This window comes from Chiloscyllium plagiosum, chromosome 11 (assembly GCF_004010195.1).
Source record: "Chiloscyllium plagiosum isolate BGI_BamShark_2017 chromosome 11, ASM401019v2, whole genome shotgun sequence".
NCBI lineage: Eukaryota > Metazoa > Chordata > Chondrichthyes > Orectolobiformes > Hemiscylliidae > Chiloscyllium > Chiloscyllium plagiosum.
In genome coordinates, this window is record NC_057720.1 from 69,116,849 (window position 1) to 69,132,579 (window position 15,731).

At 39.0% G+C, this 15,731-nt stretch overlaps 1 protein-coding gene and 1 non-coding gene across 3 annotated transcripts in view; one reads left to right on the forward strand and one right to left on the reverse strand.

Annotated features, from left to right (window-relative positions):
• The window catches only part of camsap2a (calmodulin regulated spectrin-associated protein family, member 2a), a 174,000-nt gene that overhangs the window by 107,717 nt on the left and 50,552 nt on the right, over positions 1-15,731 (reverse strand). The window lies entirely within an intron of this gene.
• On the forward strand, positions 12,632-12,705 carry trnan-guu. Its single transcript has one exon. It is a non-coding gene; the product is annotated as a tRNA-Asn (tRNA).

A 15,731-nucleotide genomic window follows, 5' to 3' on the forward strand; every position in this document is an offset into this window, starting at 1 on the left:
TTGTTACATGTTTGAAGGTGCTTCACAGTAGTGCCATTGAATGAAATATAAAAACAAGCCATGTAAAAGAATCTTCAGGGCAGGTCACTAAAGGTTTGACCAAAGAGACAGGTGTTCAGGTGGAAATTGTAGCAGAGAGGTGTGGTAGGTTCGACAGTAAGTGCCAGAGATTAGGGTTTTACCATTGGAAGGTACAAGTGCCATTAAGGAAATGATTAAAATCAAGGATGTACATAAGGTCAGAACTAGTGCAGCATAGGTATATCAAAAGATTTTTCTGCCAGAGGAGGTTACAAAGAAAAGAAGGGGACAAGGTCAGGAAGGAATCAGCAAACAAGAATATAAATTTTAAAAACGAACTCGTGTTTAATCAGGAGGAAACAGTTAGCAAGCACAGGGATGATGAACGAACCAAATTTGCAGTCGTGGAATCGGATAAGTTGAGATTTTTGGACAAGGGCGTATGATGGAATTCCAGCTAGAAGTGTGTTGGAATAGTCCAACCTACAGATAAAGTCACAGATGAGGATTTCTATAGCAGATGAGCTGAAGCAGTGAGGGAGGGGTGGGGGTGGGGAGAACATTCATGTCGTGTTAGAGAGGTTCCTTGTAATACTGTACTAATACTGTCAAATGTGATGTTACAATACAAACAGTCTGGTTCATCCTCAGGCAGCTGCCAGGGATATGGAATGGAATTTTGTGTTAGAAAGAAGAAATGGCTTACAGTTTCCAAATATTTAGCTAGAGAAAATGTTTGCTCTTCCAGTACTGGATGCTAGATAAGGAATTTTACAAAAATCATAGAATTTGACAAGTTATAGATATTGGAAGGTTTGAGAGAGGCGATAGTGTGGTGAAGCTGGACATTGTCAGCATAAATATGAAAAACTAATGCTGCATCTTTGGATGCTTATACCAAGGGACAAAACACAAATTAGAAATAGGAGGAATCCCAAGTTGGATCATTGGAAACAGTGATGGTAAGAGTGTCAGAATAGGAACTGAAGTCATTTTACTGGTGACTGTCTTATTATGATTGGATTGACAAGAATGGAATCAGACAATCTCAATCCCATCCAACTGGACAATGTCATCAAGCGTGTTATAGACAAAGTAACAAGGATAAGTAGGGATGGCTTATTGTGGTTAAGTCAGGTAGGATGTGATTGGTGCAGTTAATGAGTGCAATTTCAGTACTGTTGCCAGGGCAGATTCAATTTGAAAATGAAATTCTGGGAAAGGTAAGCATTGATTTATGAGGAGACATACATTTAGTTTTAGCCAGCAAGGAAAGGTTTAAGCTTGGCCAGTAGCTTGTATTGATAGAAGGATCAATTTATTTTTTAAAAAGAGAAGTGATGACTACATGAAACTCCATTAAATTAAACTTTACTAAAATATGTTTTATCAAATATATAAGTTGTGTTATATAGTAGATTAATAGGCTGCAAAAGATTTAATCTTCACTTAACCTATATACTTGATGCTCATGTCTGACATGCAAGATTAACTCTGGAATAGCACTGGTACAAGTATTTACTACTCACCATTTCTTTAACTTCAAAATTTATATTTACAACTAAAGATGAGAAAGGGAGGAGAAATATTAAAAATTCACTGAAAAGATTATATTCATCGTTGTTAGATGTTCTCAAGAGGGAATTCACTTGTGCTAGAGGGGGAGAACAGAAAATCTGAGAGACTTAATTTATAGATGTACGACTGAAAACATAAGAGAATAGCTCTCAGTGGAATACACAATTGCTGAAAGTGTTTAAACATAAATAGGACAATTGAATTGATGTAGCATAATCCTGTATCCAAAACAGGTCCACACTTACAACACTACTGCATTTGACTGCTCATTTAATCTTACACAAGTTCAAGAGGTGATGCTGATATATGAGCAGATTAGAGATAACGATACTTGTTACAATAATGGATAAAACCATCATACAATAATGTGTGCATTTAAAATTATTTTTCAAGCAACACTGTTGCACTTTGCTTCCAAAGTTAGTCTGTTACACCACAGCCACTTCAGTGTGGAACTGACTTAAAAGCAATGGACTGGGTGAAAAATAACTAGCCAATATGAAAAGCTTGCATTTTTCTATGTGTTGACAAATCATTCATGTGATCTAAAAAACATTGGTACAGTTGTATTCATAAAGAGATTTACTTTAACTGGAACTGTATCCTTTATTACTGAAAAGGTTACTATTTTAAAATTCTGAGTCTGTTTCAAGACATTTGCTGGTCTTATTCCCACTTGGCTGCTCACAAGGACACAAACAATCTTGGGCTGCCTCATTCCTGAAACCTCGTTCCTTCTCTCTTTCAAAAGCTTTCCTTACCTCAGCCTGTTCTCTGCAAATTCCCCCAGCCGGTCCTGAACACTTCAATTGCTTTGGATTGTTGGGAATGGCATCCATGACTGGGAAAGAAGCCAATTCCTGCTCACACACAGAGAGCTCTTGAACGTCAATCCACCACATACATCATCCAAGCAGGTCTCTTCTGGCTAGGAGACGCAGCCTGGCAAGTTTCCAGGCTTTGTTTAAAGATGAAACTTTTCAGGCAGTAAAACTATCGTACCAACATTCTTTTTTTTTTTACATAAAACTATTTTTCTCCTCTCCAAAGTATTGCTGCAGGTAGTTTCCAATGTCAAAATGTCAGTCTTTTAGTGCTTTAATTAGCGACGAGAAATGATAAAAATGTGAAAACATTTCTTTTTACAGAAGTGTATGGATTACACACATACATAGCTAGCCCTGTCATGGATTGATTGTACGTTGTTCGAGAGGGAGGTAGAGTTTTTTAGATTTTAAAGGCATCATGGGGCATGGGGAGAAAGTGGAAATAAGGCATTGAGATATAATGACTGGCAGGACGTACTCAAAGGACCTAATGGCCTATTCCTGCTCCCAGTTTCAATTTTTATATATTTAAAATCGTGCATTCACTTTAAACAGTTGATCTAATCTGTTTGCATTTTAATTAATTCAGTTTAGGATGTGTGTTTTTGTGTTTTTTTATGTTTAAAAAAATCCTCCTGCTTTCTCCTTTCCTTGCGGGATCAACCCCTTGCTCGGAATTGATTAAATGAACACTGATTGCCATCAGATACCACACGTAAGGTGTGTCAGCCACCATTTGGCTGCAGGGTCATTGCAGCCAAGTCTAAACCCAATCTCAGTTAATCTACAAAAACACACTCTTGGGGGGTGGGGGTCAGGGCAGAGGTTGGGGGAGGACATGTTGATGAATGAAGAGTACCTGACTTTCATTAATTCAGTAAAATCAAGCGAGAGAGAAAGACAAGTGAGGCTCTGTGTCACAGTTCATCCTCCTGCTTGCCAAATATCATTAGAGTTCTAATAACAGCACATATCTTTCCATGCAAAGATGTTTTTGTCAGCTGCCGCATAATTGTATACTTGTTTTCAAAACCATACTGGTTAAGTATCTCCACCTAGTTACCAGGTTAACACCTCAGGCTAGGTTTTAAAAAAAATAAACCTGCCATTACTCACTGATGGAAAATGGGACACCCACTGAATGAAATGCCAAAGACAGACTAACACATACTGTGTATACATACATGGAGAAAGTAATATATCACTTTCCAACCACTGCTGTTAAATAGACAATGTACATACTGTACTCAAATTATAGCAGGCTGATTTTGCCCTCAGATTTTGGGACCTTGCTGTGATTTATTTCAGAAAATTTTATGAAAAAGTTACTTTAAAAAAAAAATTAGTGTTTTATTTGTTCTTATTTCATGCTTCAACAGGTTTTAAGATCTCCAAACACAGCACAGTAGATGTCAGCTTTGAAAAGGTTTTTTTTTAAAAAGGGAGGGTAGACAGTTAAAGTTTTGGCTGTTAACTGCTGTGCAACTGTGATTAAACATAGAATTTTGCTTGCAGTGTCATTGTAATAAGATTCAACATTAGCAAGATGAAGCAACAGGAGGAACCTGGAGCGCTGAGGTGGCTGTACACATATAGGAAAGAGGGAAAATAGGAGTGTGACTCATAGAACGCTCAGAAGCTCAGTGCAGTGAATAAATGTCTGTCATGTTCTCACATTCTCAGCAAGTTGGAGAACAGCTTGTTCAGTTGAATAGTGAGAAAAGTACAGAGACATTCGAAGACATGCATAAATAAAAGTAAGAAACCCCAGATAAAAACAGTGGCATAGGAACACCTTTATATTCATTCACGAGACACAGGCCCCTCTGACTAAGCCAGCATTTATTGCCCATCCCTAATTGCCCATAGGGCAGTGAAGAGTCAACCACATTGCTATGGGTCTGGAGTCACATGTAGGCTAGACCAGGTAAGGATGGCAGTTTCCTAAAAGGACATAAAGACCAGATTTTATAGAATTTATAGAATCCCTACAGTGTGGAAACAGGTCCTTCAGCCCAAGTCCACAACAACCTTCCAAAGAATAACACACCCAGACCCATTCCCTTACCCTATTACTCCACATTTTCCCTGCCTAATGCACCTAACCTCCACATCCCTGAACACCGTGGGCAATTTAGCATGGCCAATTCACCATCACTTGCACATCTCCAGATTGTGGAAGGAAACTGGAGCACCCGGAGAAAACCCACGCAGACGTGGGGAGAATGTGCAAACTCCACACAGACAGTCACCCGAGGCTGGAATCGAACCCAGATCCCTGGTGCTGTGAGGCAGCAGTGCTAACCACTGAGCCACCATGCTGCCGGTGGGCTTTTCTGACAACTGAAAATGGATTAATGGTCATCAAAAGCCTCTTAGTTCCAGATTTTTACCAAATTAAAGTTCCACCTCAGCAATTGTCTGATTCAAACCCCAGCCCCCAGAACATTGCCTGGGTCTCTAGATTAACAGTCCAGTGATAATATCACTAGGCCGTGCCTTCCCTTAAAAAACCTTTTCATAAAAATTCCTTTCATAAAAATGTTACTTCAATTGACAGATCTTGTAGAGGAGACAAACTTGTGGCCTGGCACAAATATATTGTGGGATTTTGCAACTCAAGGAACATATACCCACTCCAGCTGTCTGGAGTGACCGTTGTAAGTTAAAGTTACCCACTGGCAACAATTCTGATGGAGATGGCATTTGTTCTGTCTCAAGGGAATTAACAATCTGATAATTTATGGGATCTTGATTTCCATGGGTGGGCACTGATACTTGAACAATTTAAAATTCTTTGATCATATAAAAGGTATGATAGATGGGAAGATGTCATGGATAAAGTGCATATGAACTTCAAACAAACCTCTGCAATGTGCCACAGTGTGATATTGCAATTGGAATTTCCCCCTTCAGTTAAACTGATTTAGGCTTCAGGCAGCGATTTTCCACCTCTTGGAATTATGTTCTGGTTCTAGGTGATAGGATTAGAGGTTGCATCCATGTAATTTTGTGTTTATACTTCAGGTGGGAGACAGTGTTTGTTATCATGATGCCATATGGAAAACCTTTTCAACTGGAGGATACCACTTGCACTGACTCTTCACATAATGGAGTCAGGACAAAACATTTCAACCAACCTGCAAAAGCAAGAATCTCCCAGTAACATCCACTGCCTCAGCCACCATTTAATTGTCAACTCTTCAATAACAATTCAGAGACTAATCTACTTTTTTTAAACTCTTACCTTTTTGGACTCACCTCCCATTTCTAGATTGTGTTTGTGTGTGAGGATGTGAGGAATTGGGCTGGTTCGAACAGCAACTTGCTGGTTTGTCAATGCTAATTTCTACACAAGTCCAGGAGCGGGATTTGAACCCACAACCTTGTCACTCAGGGGCAGAAATGTTACAAAGCAACCCACAGCTGACACCTAAAAATGATACCAAGTCTAATTAATTGTAAAAAGGTCAAAGCAAACTGCAAAAGGGCATCAAAAAATGGGGTAAATAGATAAATGGTAAAAGCGGCAGCTAGAATTCCATGCAAGAACAACACATCACAGCAGTAATTATATTCTGAATAGAAATAGATTTGACATGTCGAAGAACAGACAGAGAAGTTTATGAACAACGCATAAAACAAAAACGAGATAAATCACAAATAGATGTCTCATTCTTGGACACATGCATCTCCATCAAAGATGGGCACCTTAGCACCTCACTCTACCCCAAACCCATGGATAACCTCGTGATGCTACACTTATCGAGCTTCTACCCGAAACATATTAAAACAGCCATCCCCTACGGACAAGCCCTCTGCATACACAGGATCTGTTTGGATGAGGAGGAATGTGACTGACACTGGAAAGTGCTCAAGGGTGCCCACATAAGAACGGGGTACGATGCTGTACTCATCGACCGCCAGTTCCGATGTGCCATTGTGAGAAACCGTAACTACCTCCTCAGGAGACAGACACAGGCTGCAACAGATAGGGTACCCTTCGTTGCCCAGTACTACCCGGGAGCCGAACGACTAAGCCATGTTCTTCGCAGCCTTCGACACACTATCCATGAGGATGAGCACCTCACCAAGATCTTCACCATGCTTCCACTTGTCGCCTTTAAACAACCACGAAACCTTAAACAGATCACGATTCGTAGCAAATTGCCCAACCTTCAGGACAACACCACACAACCCTGCCATAACAGCCATTGCAAGACGTGTCAGAATATCAACATGGGTAACACCATTACACATGGGGACACCTCCCAACATGTACACAGTGAGTACTCATGTGACTTGGCCAGAGTGGTCGATCTTATACACTGCAGGCAAGGATGCCCTGAGGCATGGTACTTTAGTGAGACCAAGCAGATGCCAGGGCAACGGATGAATGGACACCGCACAACAATCACCAGACAGGAGTGTTTCCTCCCAGTCAGGGAACACTTCAGCGGTCTGGGACATTCGGCCTCGGATCTTCGGGTGACCACCCTCCAAGGCAGACTTTGGGACAAGCAACAATGCAGAGTGGCTGAGCAGAGGCTGATATCCATGTTCAATACCCATGGGAATGGCCTCAATTTGGGACCTTGTCACACTACAGATGACCCACTGCACGATATATTTTCACTCACACACACACATATATATGCACATACTATCATGTACACACACACACACACACTCAATCTCTGTTGCTATTACATGCACACAAATATAAATTTGTGGGGTGAATTTGTTTTTGCAGAATTACATTTCATTTTGCTCAAAAACTGCATGAATCCATTTAAAACTCTGTAAAACTATACAGAGGGTTTGTCAGTCTGACAAAGCATTGGGACACAGACAGACTTCACGCCGACTGTTTAAAAAGCTGAGCTATCTTGAGAATGTAATTTAAAAGTAGTTCTGGGATTTACACGTCAATGAACAGAAACCAGCATATCCCATTATAAAAGATGATAGAAGTTTTAATCTAAGATTGTTTACTACATCTCCATGACACTGGACTCCTTTGGCTATAAATTCTGAGGATGATCTTCACCTCCACAACCAACCTGACAAAGTTCCCTTAGGTGACAGAAATCCAAAATGAGGGGGAATAATTGTGAAATTCGAGTTCAGCCCATCCGGGATGATGTCAAAAGTACTGTTCATGTAAAACAATGGAAGTCTGGAATACTGTCTCCCAATTTCACAACAGAGATTGATATATTTTTGTTCCATAAGCATATGAAAGATTACGTACTAAAGTATCTACTGTAGATGGAGTTAAAGTCATCAGCTATGAGCAAACTGAACAGCAGACCAGGGTGGAGAGGTTAACTGGTCTACTATGCTTTCTTTGTTCTTATTTGGCATACAGGGTCACTGACATTAAAGGCAACACTTCAGGTTGCTAAAGCAGTCTAAACCTACTGGAATTTAAATCTCATCTGAAAAGATGCTGCTTCAAACACTTTTTTTTAAAAAAAAAACTTAGTTAAACTGCTGGATTCAATCCTGGGCTCCATGTTAGTGGAAGTTTCAGTACAATATGAACTCACTAGAATGATGCCTGGTATGAGACTTCACAAGAGCAACTTGTGAAATTGGGGAGTTTCTCAAAATGTAATAATGGTAGGTCAAGGTGGAAAGAAATAAAACAATCACTTCCAGCAATTGTTTCTGTATCTAAAATGAGGGGTTGTATCAGTAAGATTAAATACAATATATTTAGAACAAAAAGCAAGAAAAAATATCTTAAATTCATTTCCATGGTTATTGGCTGAATCAGAAATTGCATATATTCATGAGTAGGTGGATGGATGAAGGAAGAAAAGCTGAAGGGATGTGAGAACTGTTGGGCGAAAAGGATTGCTTCAATGTTTTAATTAATTTTTGCTTCAATGATTAAATCACAGAAGACAGTTGATATTTGAACTAAATTGCTAATTTAGAAGTAAAACCCATCTATGTCACTTTTTGTTTTAAAACTCTTGGCTTCCATGTTGGTCCTGCTTTAGTATTCTGAAAATATAATCAGTTGGTCGTGAATAAGAGTTAATTAATAGTTTATCATATTTTTGCTTTTGCTTTTCTCTACTTTTGCTCACCCATTGTCTTCATTGATAGAAGCTTTGAAACAACTTGTGATCATTTGTGTACATGCAAGTAGAAAATGTACATCCACATATTGAAAATTAGCTTCTGGATTTGATTTTCAAACAATGTTGAAGTATCATGAAGGACGGATGAGGTTTATTGAAGATGTTCACATCCCTTTCTGTGGATAACCTGGAAATGGGTGTGGTAGGAAAACTATTATACAAAAGTGAGGAGGTGAGTGAGAGAGAAACAGAGACAGTGAGAAAGTGAGACACACGCCCAGTGTGAAAGGGAACTACAAAGAAAATTTCTGAAGTCTTCGGCATTTGTTTTTGTCTCTAGCAGAATATCATTTTTAAAGATCGGTACAATTAATTCCATGGTTGGCATGGCCAAGTTGGATCGAAGGTCTGTTTCCATGCTGTATGACTATATGCTTTATTCAAACTGGCCTTACTAGAACACTTTCAATAAATGAATGCAGTTAATTTGAAATTATGCCCAGCCAACAATAGTACACACAATGTCTTGTAGCAGGTTGATTGAAATAAATTTCAGTAAGCCCTGGGAATCTAGAATTAGGAGAGTCCCAAAGGATAGTGTCTCCTCAGGATCAGAAGAATGCAGGCCTCTGGCTCCTAAGTGATATGAGGCCCATTTACATGAAATGTGGCAAGAGTTTTGAAAGATTATTAATCTCATAATAACTCAAAATTAAAACACACCAATGACAATGAACACTGCAAGAGACTTGCCCACTCAGAGCCTATTTCTGAGACAAGACTGCATATGGGAACATCATGTTGAGCCCTCAGCAAATAGCTTCAGCAAACCCAGATGAATGTGCAAGGTTAAAGTGTTTGTTGAGTTTTACAGAGACCTGTGAGGAAAGTAGTATTATTTACAATGGAAACCTTATTCATATTTCTGAGTCACACTTGCTTCTATAAATCCAGACTTTCACTTTTATAGGACATCTATCCTAGATTCAAGCTATTTCATTGACTAATATCTGCATAATTTGAAGGAATACTGCCAACAACTGCTGTAATTCACTTTGATGGATTTATTGATCGACAATGGAAAACAATACCTTCAATGAGTATGTTGTTCAGTTTGTTCAATGAGCACTTTTTGAATAATGTTTGAATGCTATTGACTATTTCTGTTAACGACAGATGATATGATGATCCTGTTTTAGGATTTGATGTAGTTTAACACTAAAGATACATAAACTTTACATTCTCTCATTTGTTTATTAAAAATCAATGCAACTGTGCATTCATAAAACAGTTACTACAAAAGATGACTTTAATAGGTTTTAATATTTCAAAACAATAAAGTTTATAAAATTTAATTTTATGTCCTCTTAAAAACCTGTATTGATCATAATCTGCATATCGGGGTTGATGGGCAATTATTTTTTCCCTACTTTTTCTAAATCTATTAAGAACGCCATGTGCTGGATTAACCACACGCTCTTTAGAAACAATGAACCCTATACTGAAAGGATGTGCAAAGAGATATTTAAAAATCATTAATTGATAACTCTTTACCAACTTAAAAATCTATCGGCCAGTGTAAATCATTCAGAATGTCTAAACTATCAAATCAGCACCAGAAACCAATCAAGCAATACATTCCAGAGGCTCAGCTGCTGCAATTGGCTCTTAGATATCTGGGCTCTCAGCCAATCCTCATTCTGCATTCTCTTACAGGCAATATACACCTGCCAGAACTTTCTCAAATTCTGGCCTGCTTTGTCAATCTACACTAAACTCCTTCCAATATCAGCAAATATTAATCAATACAGCATCTTCACTATTAGCTCACAGAATATTGCCACAGAGTTACAGAAGTATTGAAACAAGAAGGTCACAAAGCTCTTAGAGCCTGTACTGCCATTGTGATCGGTCATGATTAGCCTCTATGTCAAATTCACGCTCTGTTTGGTCTATAATGACATGATAATCCTTAACAAACAAAAGTCAGTCAAGCACAGCCGTAAAATATCAACTGACCGAGAATCTGCACAACATTCTGGGGAAATGGTCCCACATATTCACAACCATTTATGCAAAAAACTCCCCAATTTCCTTCCATTGTGGCATACATCTGATTTTAAGATTACACCACCCTTTCTTGTTTCCTCCAGCAAAGAAAAGTTTCTTTATATCTACCCAATCAAATCTATTATTGTTATTATAATTGAGTCGTCCATTAAATGAGCCTTCCTTCCTCCCAGCACAAAATACGGTGGTACGGTGGTTAGCACTGCTGCCTCACTGCGCAAGAGACCCAGGTTCAATTCCCGCCTGAGGCGACTGACTGTGAAGTTTGCACATTCTCCCAGTGTCTGTGTGGGTTTCCTCCGGGTGCTCCGGTTTCCTCCCACAGTCCAAAAATGTGCGGGTTAGGTGAATTGGCCACGCTAATTTACCCATAGTGTTCGGTGAAGGGTAAATGTAGGCGAATGGGTCTGGGTGGGTTGCGCTTCGGCGTGTCGGTGTGGACTTATTGGACTGAAGGGCCTGTTTCCACACTGTAAGTAATCTAATCTAATCTAAAAAAAAATAGTACAAGCCAACTTATTGAGTCCTTCATGAAATGGCTAAATTGTGTTTTGGTTAAGAGAAAGAACCTTAATACTTTATTGAGAATTTTGTAGAGAAATGTGGAATAATGCAGTTTTAGTTACTAACAGGACTGAAAATTAAAGGGTTACCTTTGGATAATCTCAGAACCTAAATTTTCACTTCTCCTCACGTCTCACTGTCTTTACAGGATCTGATCATGCCATTCATGGCAGCCATAGGAAATTAGGTATATAATCAAAAGGCAGACTATTGAACACAGATATTTTCGATTGGATTTTCTAAGGAACATTAATGAATACTTCAAATGTTTTATCTTATATGACCAGAAAGAGACATAATTACAGCACTTTTGAGCTACATTAATTTTGTTTTTTTTTCCCTGTACCATTCTAGTCCTGAGACTACTCATTTACAGTATACCTCCTTTTTCTTCCCCTCTTTGGAAGGTACAATGTGATAGGCTCAGCAAGCTTGCTTCTTACAATTCCATACAAAGCAGAATAAAAGACCAAAGCAATATACGATTCTTTGCTTTCATGTTCACCCTTATGTGTGCGTGAAATTTTAACAGATTCTAAAATTGCTTCAACATGTACCATTGTATTCACTTTGGTTTCACAGTCCTTTGTAAATTACACCATTTTGAATGATAATAATGTTTAGAAAAAGCAAATAGTTTTCCTTTTTTTTTACAATTTTGAGGACTCAGAGGTAATAATTATTTTCAGTTCTCCTTATGAGATAGAATTTCAAAGAATTTATGAACAGGAATGTATGTGCACTTGTGATGCATACTGAAAATGACAATGCACTTGCATAATCAGTCGAGTTTAATTTTCCTTTAGTGTGTTGCTACAAATCCAGCCAAAGTCACCATATTCAATTGTTCACCTGCAACCAAGTGATATTCTTAAATTATACCACATTTCACCAAAGACTGAAAAAATAATTTGGTTCCCTAAGCATTCCAACATGGTCTGAAAAATGAACAACACAATTGTACTGACCTTTGGAAATTCATAGTCCAGAGTACTTTCTATACACTGTTGCCAGTGTTAATGTGAGTCATACACTTTTAGGGTTTTGGAGCCATTTCAGCCAACTTCTCCATTGCTTTCCAATATTATCAGTTGCCATTTGTTTCCCGCAAAACTACAGTGGGTCTTATTAGAACTTGGCCACAATTTTGGTTTTGAGAGTCAGGAACACGATTGACAGGAAACAGTTGGAGCTTTTTTGTGAAATGTCAGTGACAGCGGAAAAAAAATCACCACACTTGAGTTAATCAATTGTTAATGGCTATTCTCTTTTATGAGATGTATTATTGTCACTTGCATGTTAACACTTATCCTCTCAACAACCGAAGAGGATGGATTGCATCTTACAAATTCCCCAATTCTAAATCACTACCAGCAGCAAATAGTTCAAGATCCAATATTTGCAACAGGGTCATAAAATGGGAGCCTGTAATTATCATATTTGAATTCATCATCAAATTGTATCTCCTTTGGGTCTGTCTCTGTGGCGCAATTGGTCAGCGCGTTCGGCTGTTAACCGAAAGGTTGATGGTGAGAGACCACCCAGAGACGGAGTGCTTGTTGTTCTCGCTGTGGGCAGCACGGTGGCACAGTGGTTAGCACTGCTGCCCCACTGCGCCAGAGACCCGGGTTCAATTCCCGACTCAGGCGACTGTGTGGAGTTTGCACGTTCTCCCCGTGTCTGCGTGGGTTTCCTCCGGGTGCTCCGGTTTCCTCCCACAGTCACAAAGATGTGCAGGCAGGTGAATTGGCCATGCTAAATTGCTCGTAATGTTAGGTAAAGGGTTAAATGTAGGGGAATAGGTAGGTTGCGCTTCGGCGGGTCGGTGTGGACTTGTTGGGCCGAAGGGCCTGTTTCCACACTGTAATGCAATCTAATCTAATCTAATCTAATCTTTACTCTGTCTAAATTATATATATGTTTTGTTTATGAAGACGGAACAATCTCTTGCAAATCTGGTCCCAGACTGTTCAACTTGGTAAGTTAATTTTCCAAAACCAAAAGTGTAAAATCTGGAGAAATATTGTGATTGCTTAATACTGAGGCATTAATAACTAAAACACACTGTACTTTCTGAATATGAAGCTGGCAGTTCAACAGGTTTCTGAAAAGTCTACAGGTTATTCAATTAGTTTAACAGAACTATCTAAGTTCCAACATATTTTTAAGAGATGGAGCACTAAAAGGATCCACATCATAAATGTACCTTTGAACTTAAACTGCTGTTTGACAGATAAATAGCTGGGTTGTCATTCTTTCAAAATGATTCTTACTGTAATAAGGATGGTGTCAAACCATTAAAATATAATTTTAAATATTAAACATCTTCACTTAAATTTTAACACTTCTAATTCCTCACCGGAAACCACAATTCTATTTGATGAAAATACATCCATAGTAGTAGACACAGCAGTTCAGTACTAATTTTAATTGAACAGTAATCCTGAAGTCTCAACTAATAATCCATAATACAGGTATACAAAATGCCACAAGTCATTCAATTGTCTTAAAAGCAAAAGTTCAAAGGTCCACCACCACTTTCTCAGGGCATTGGGGAACAGAAACGTTCCAATGACAACCAAATCCTGAGAAAGAATTTTAACAAGCTCTTTCGAAACACAATTTAATTGACTGTAGGAAATGAGATGTAGTGTAATCTAATTACAACAAATAATCCCTGTTAAATTTTGTTGCTCTTAGTTTTCTATTGTACTTCATTTTTATTAGACAAAAGACAATTTTAAATGCTTATCTATTTTAATGTAGAAAATCACAGAAGTTTCCAGATCTGTTCACAGTGCTCAAAACAAATGCAGTAAAAATAAAATCTTCTAAATTTGCTAGAAATAATACAGGTTTCCTGTGTCCACACTGCAAAACAAAATGGAATGCACTGTTGAGCGTAGCAGAGTCAATATTCACTCCTGCATCCCATCAAAACTATTGTAATAATTAGTTAACTCTCATAACAACTGATGTGCTATCCAGCTGAAAAAATAAAAGTTTCCCTTTTTGTATTTGATATATCTGGAATTATCAGATACTTTCAAACAAATTACATAGTCTGGAAAGATATAAGCTTTGACCTGCTCAGCTTGAAAATGGGTTAACATGGTGGCTTAGTGGTCAGCACCAGGGACCTGCGTTCGAATCCACCCTCAGGCGACTGTTTGTGTAGAATTTGCATGTTCTCCCCAAGTCTGCGTGGGTTTCTTCCGACAGTCCAAAGGTGTGCAAGTTAGATAGATTGGCCATAGTGTCTGGGTACATACAGGCTAATAGAGTGAGCAGGTTGAAATGGCTAGGATAGAAGGGTTGGTGTGGGTGGGATTCTCTTTGGAGGACTGGTGTGGACTCGATGGGTTGAATGGCCTGCTTCCAAGCTGTACGGATTCTATTGAAATGAGGATTGCTCACAGCAGCTCTTCAGACAGGAGCTGGAAGCACAGCCCAAAATCAAGGGCAGTATCAAAAGTTTCAAAGTTTAGCTTTGTTTCGTGATATTCTTACAACCTGAAAAGTGACTGAAATTAGCTCTTTAAATCTCCAAAGTTCTGAAACAATGCAACAGCATATAAAATTGTAATTGCTGCTCCTGGAATTTGAGGAAATCACCTCCTACACTCAAAATACCTCAAAAAAGGAGCAGCTGGTACAGCCAGAAATCTTTCCCGTCCTCCATCTTGGATTACCCAGAATGTTTGTATCATCAATAGTCACAGGTGAGGTGCCAGAAGACTGGAGGTTGCCTAAGGTGGTGCCAATGTTTAAGAAAGGTGGTAAGGACAAGCCAGGGAATTATAGACCCGTGAACCTGATGTTAGTGGTGGGAAAGCTGTTGGAGGGAACTTATTGGAAAGATGTTGTGAAGCTTGAAAGGGTTCAGAAAAGATTTACAAGGATGTTGCCAGGGTTGGAGGATCTGAGCTACAGGGAGAGGCTGAACAGGCTGGGGCTGTTTTCCCTGCAGCGTCGGAGGCTGAGGGGTGACCTTATAGAGGTTTACAAAATTATGAGGGGCATGGATAGGATAAATAGACAAAGACTTTTTGGGTTGGACCGAAGTGTCTGTTTCCATGCTGTATATCTCTATGACTCTATGTACATGTATTTGAAAAGGCAAGGACTGTTTTGGAATAGTCAACATGGCTTTGTGCATGGGAAATCATGTCTCACAAACTTGATTGAGTTTTTTGAAAAAGTAACAAAGAGGATTGATGAGGGCAGAGCAATAGATGCGATCTATATGGACTTCAGTAAGGCATTCGACAAGGTTCCCCATGGGAGACTGATGAGCAAGGTTAGATCTCATGGCAGACAGGGAGAACTCGCCATTTGGATACAGAACTGGCTCAAAGGTAGAAGACAGAGAGTGGTGGTGGCAGGTTGTTTTTCAGACTGGAGGCCTGTGACCAGTGGAGTGCCACAAGGATCGGTGCTGGGCCCACTAATTTTCATCATTTCTATAAATGATTTGGATGTGAGTCTAAGAGGTATAGTTAGTAAGTTTGCTGATGACACCAAAATTGGAGGTATAGTGGACAGTGAAGAAGGTTACCTCAGATTACAACGGGAT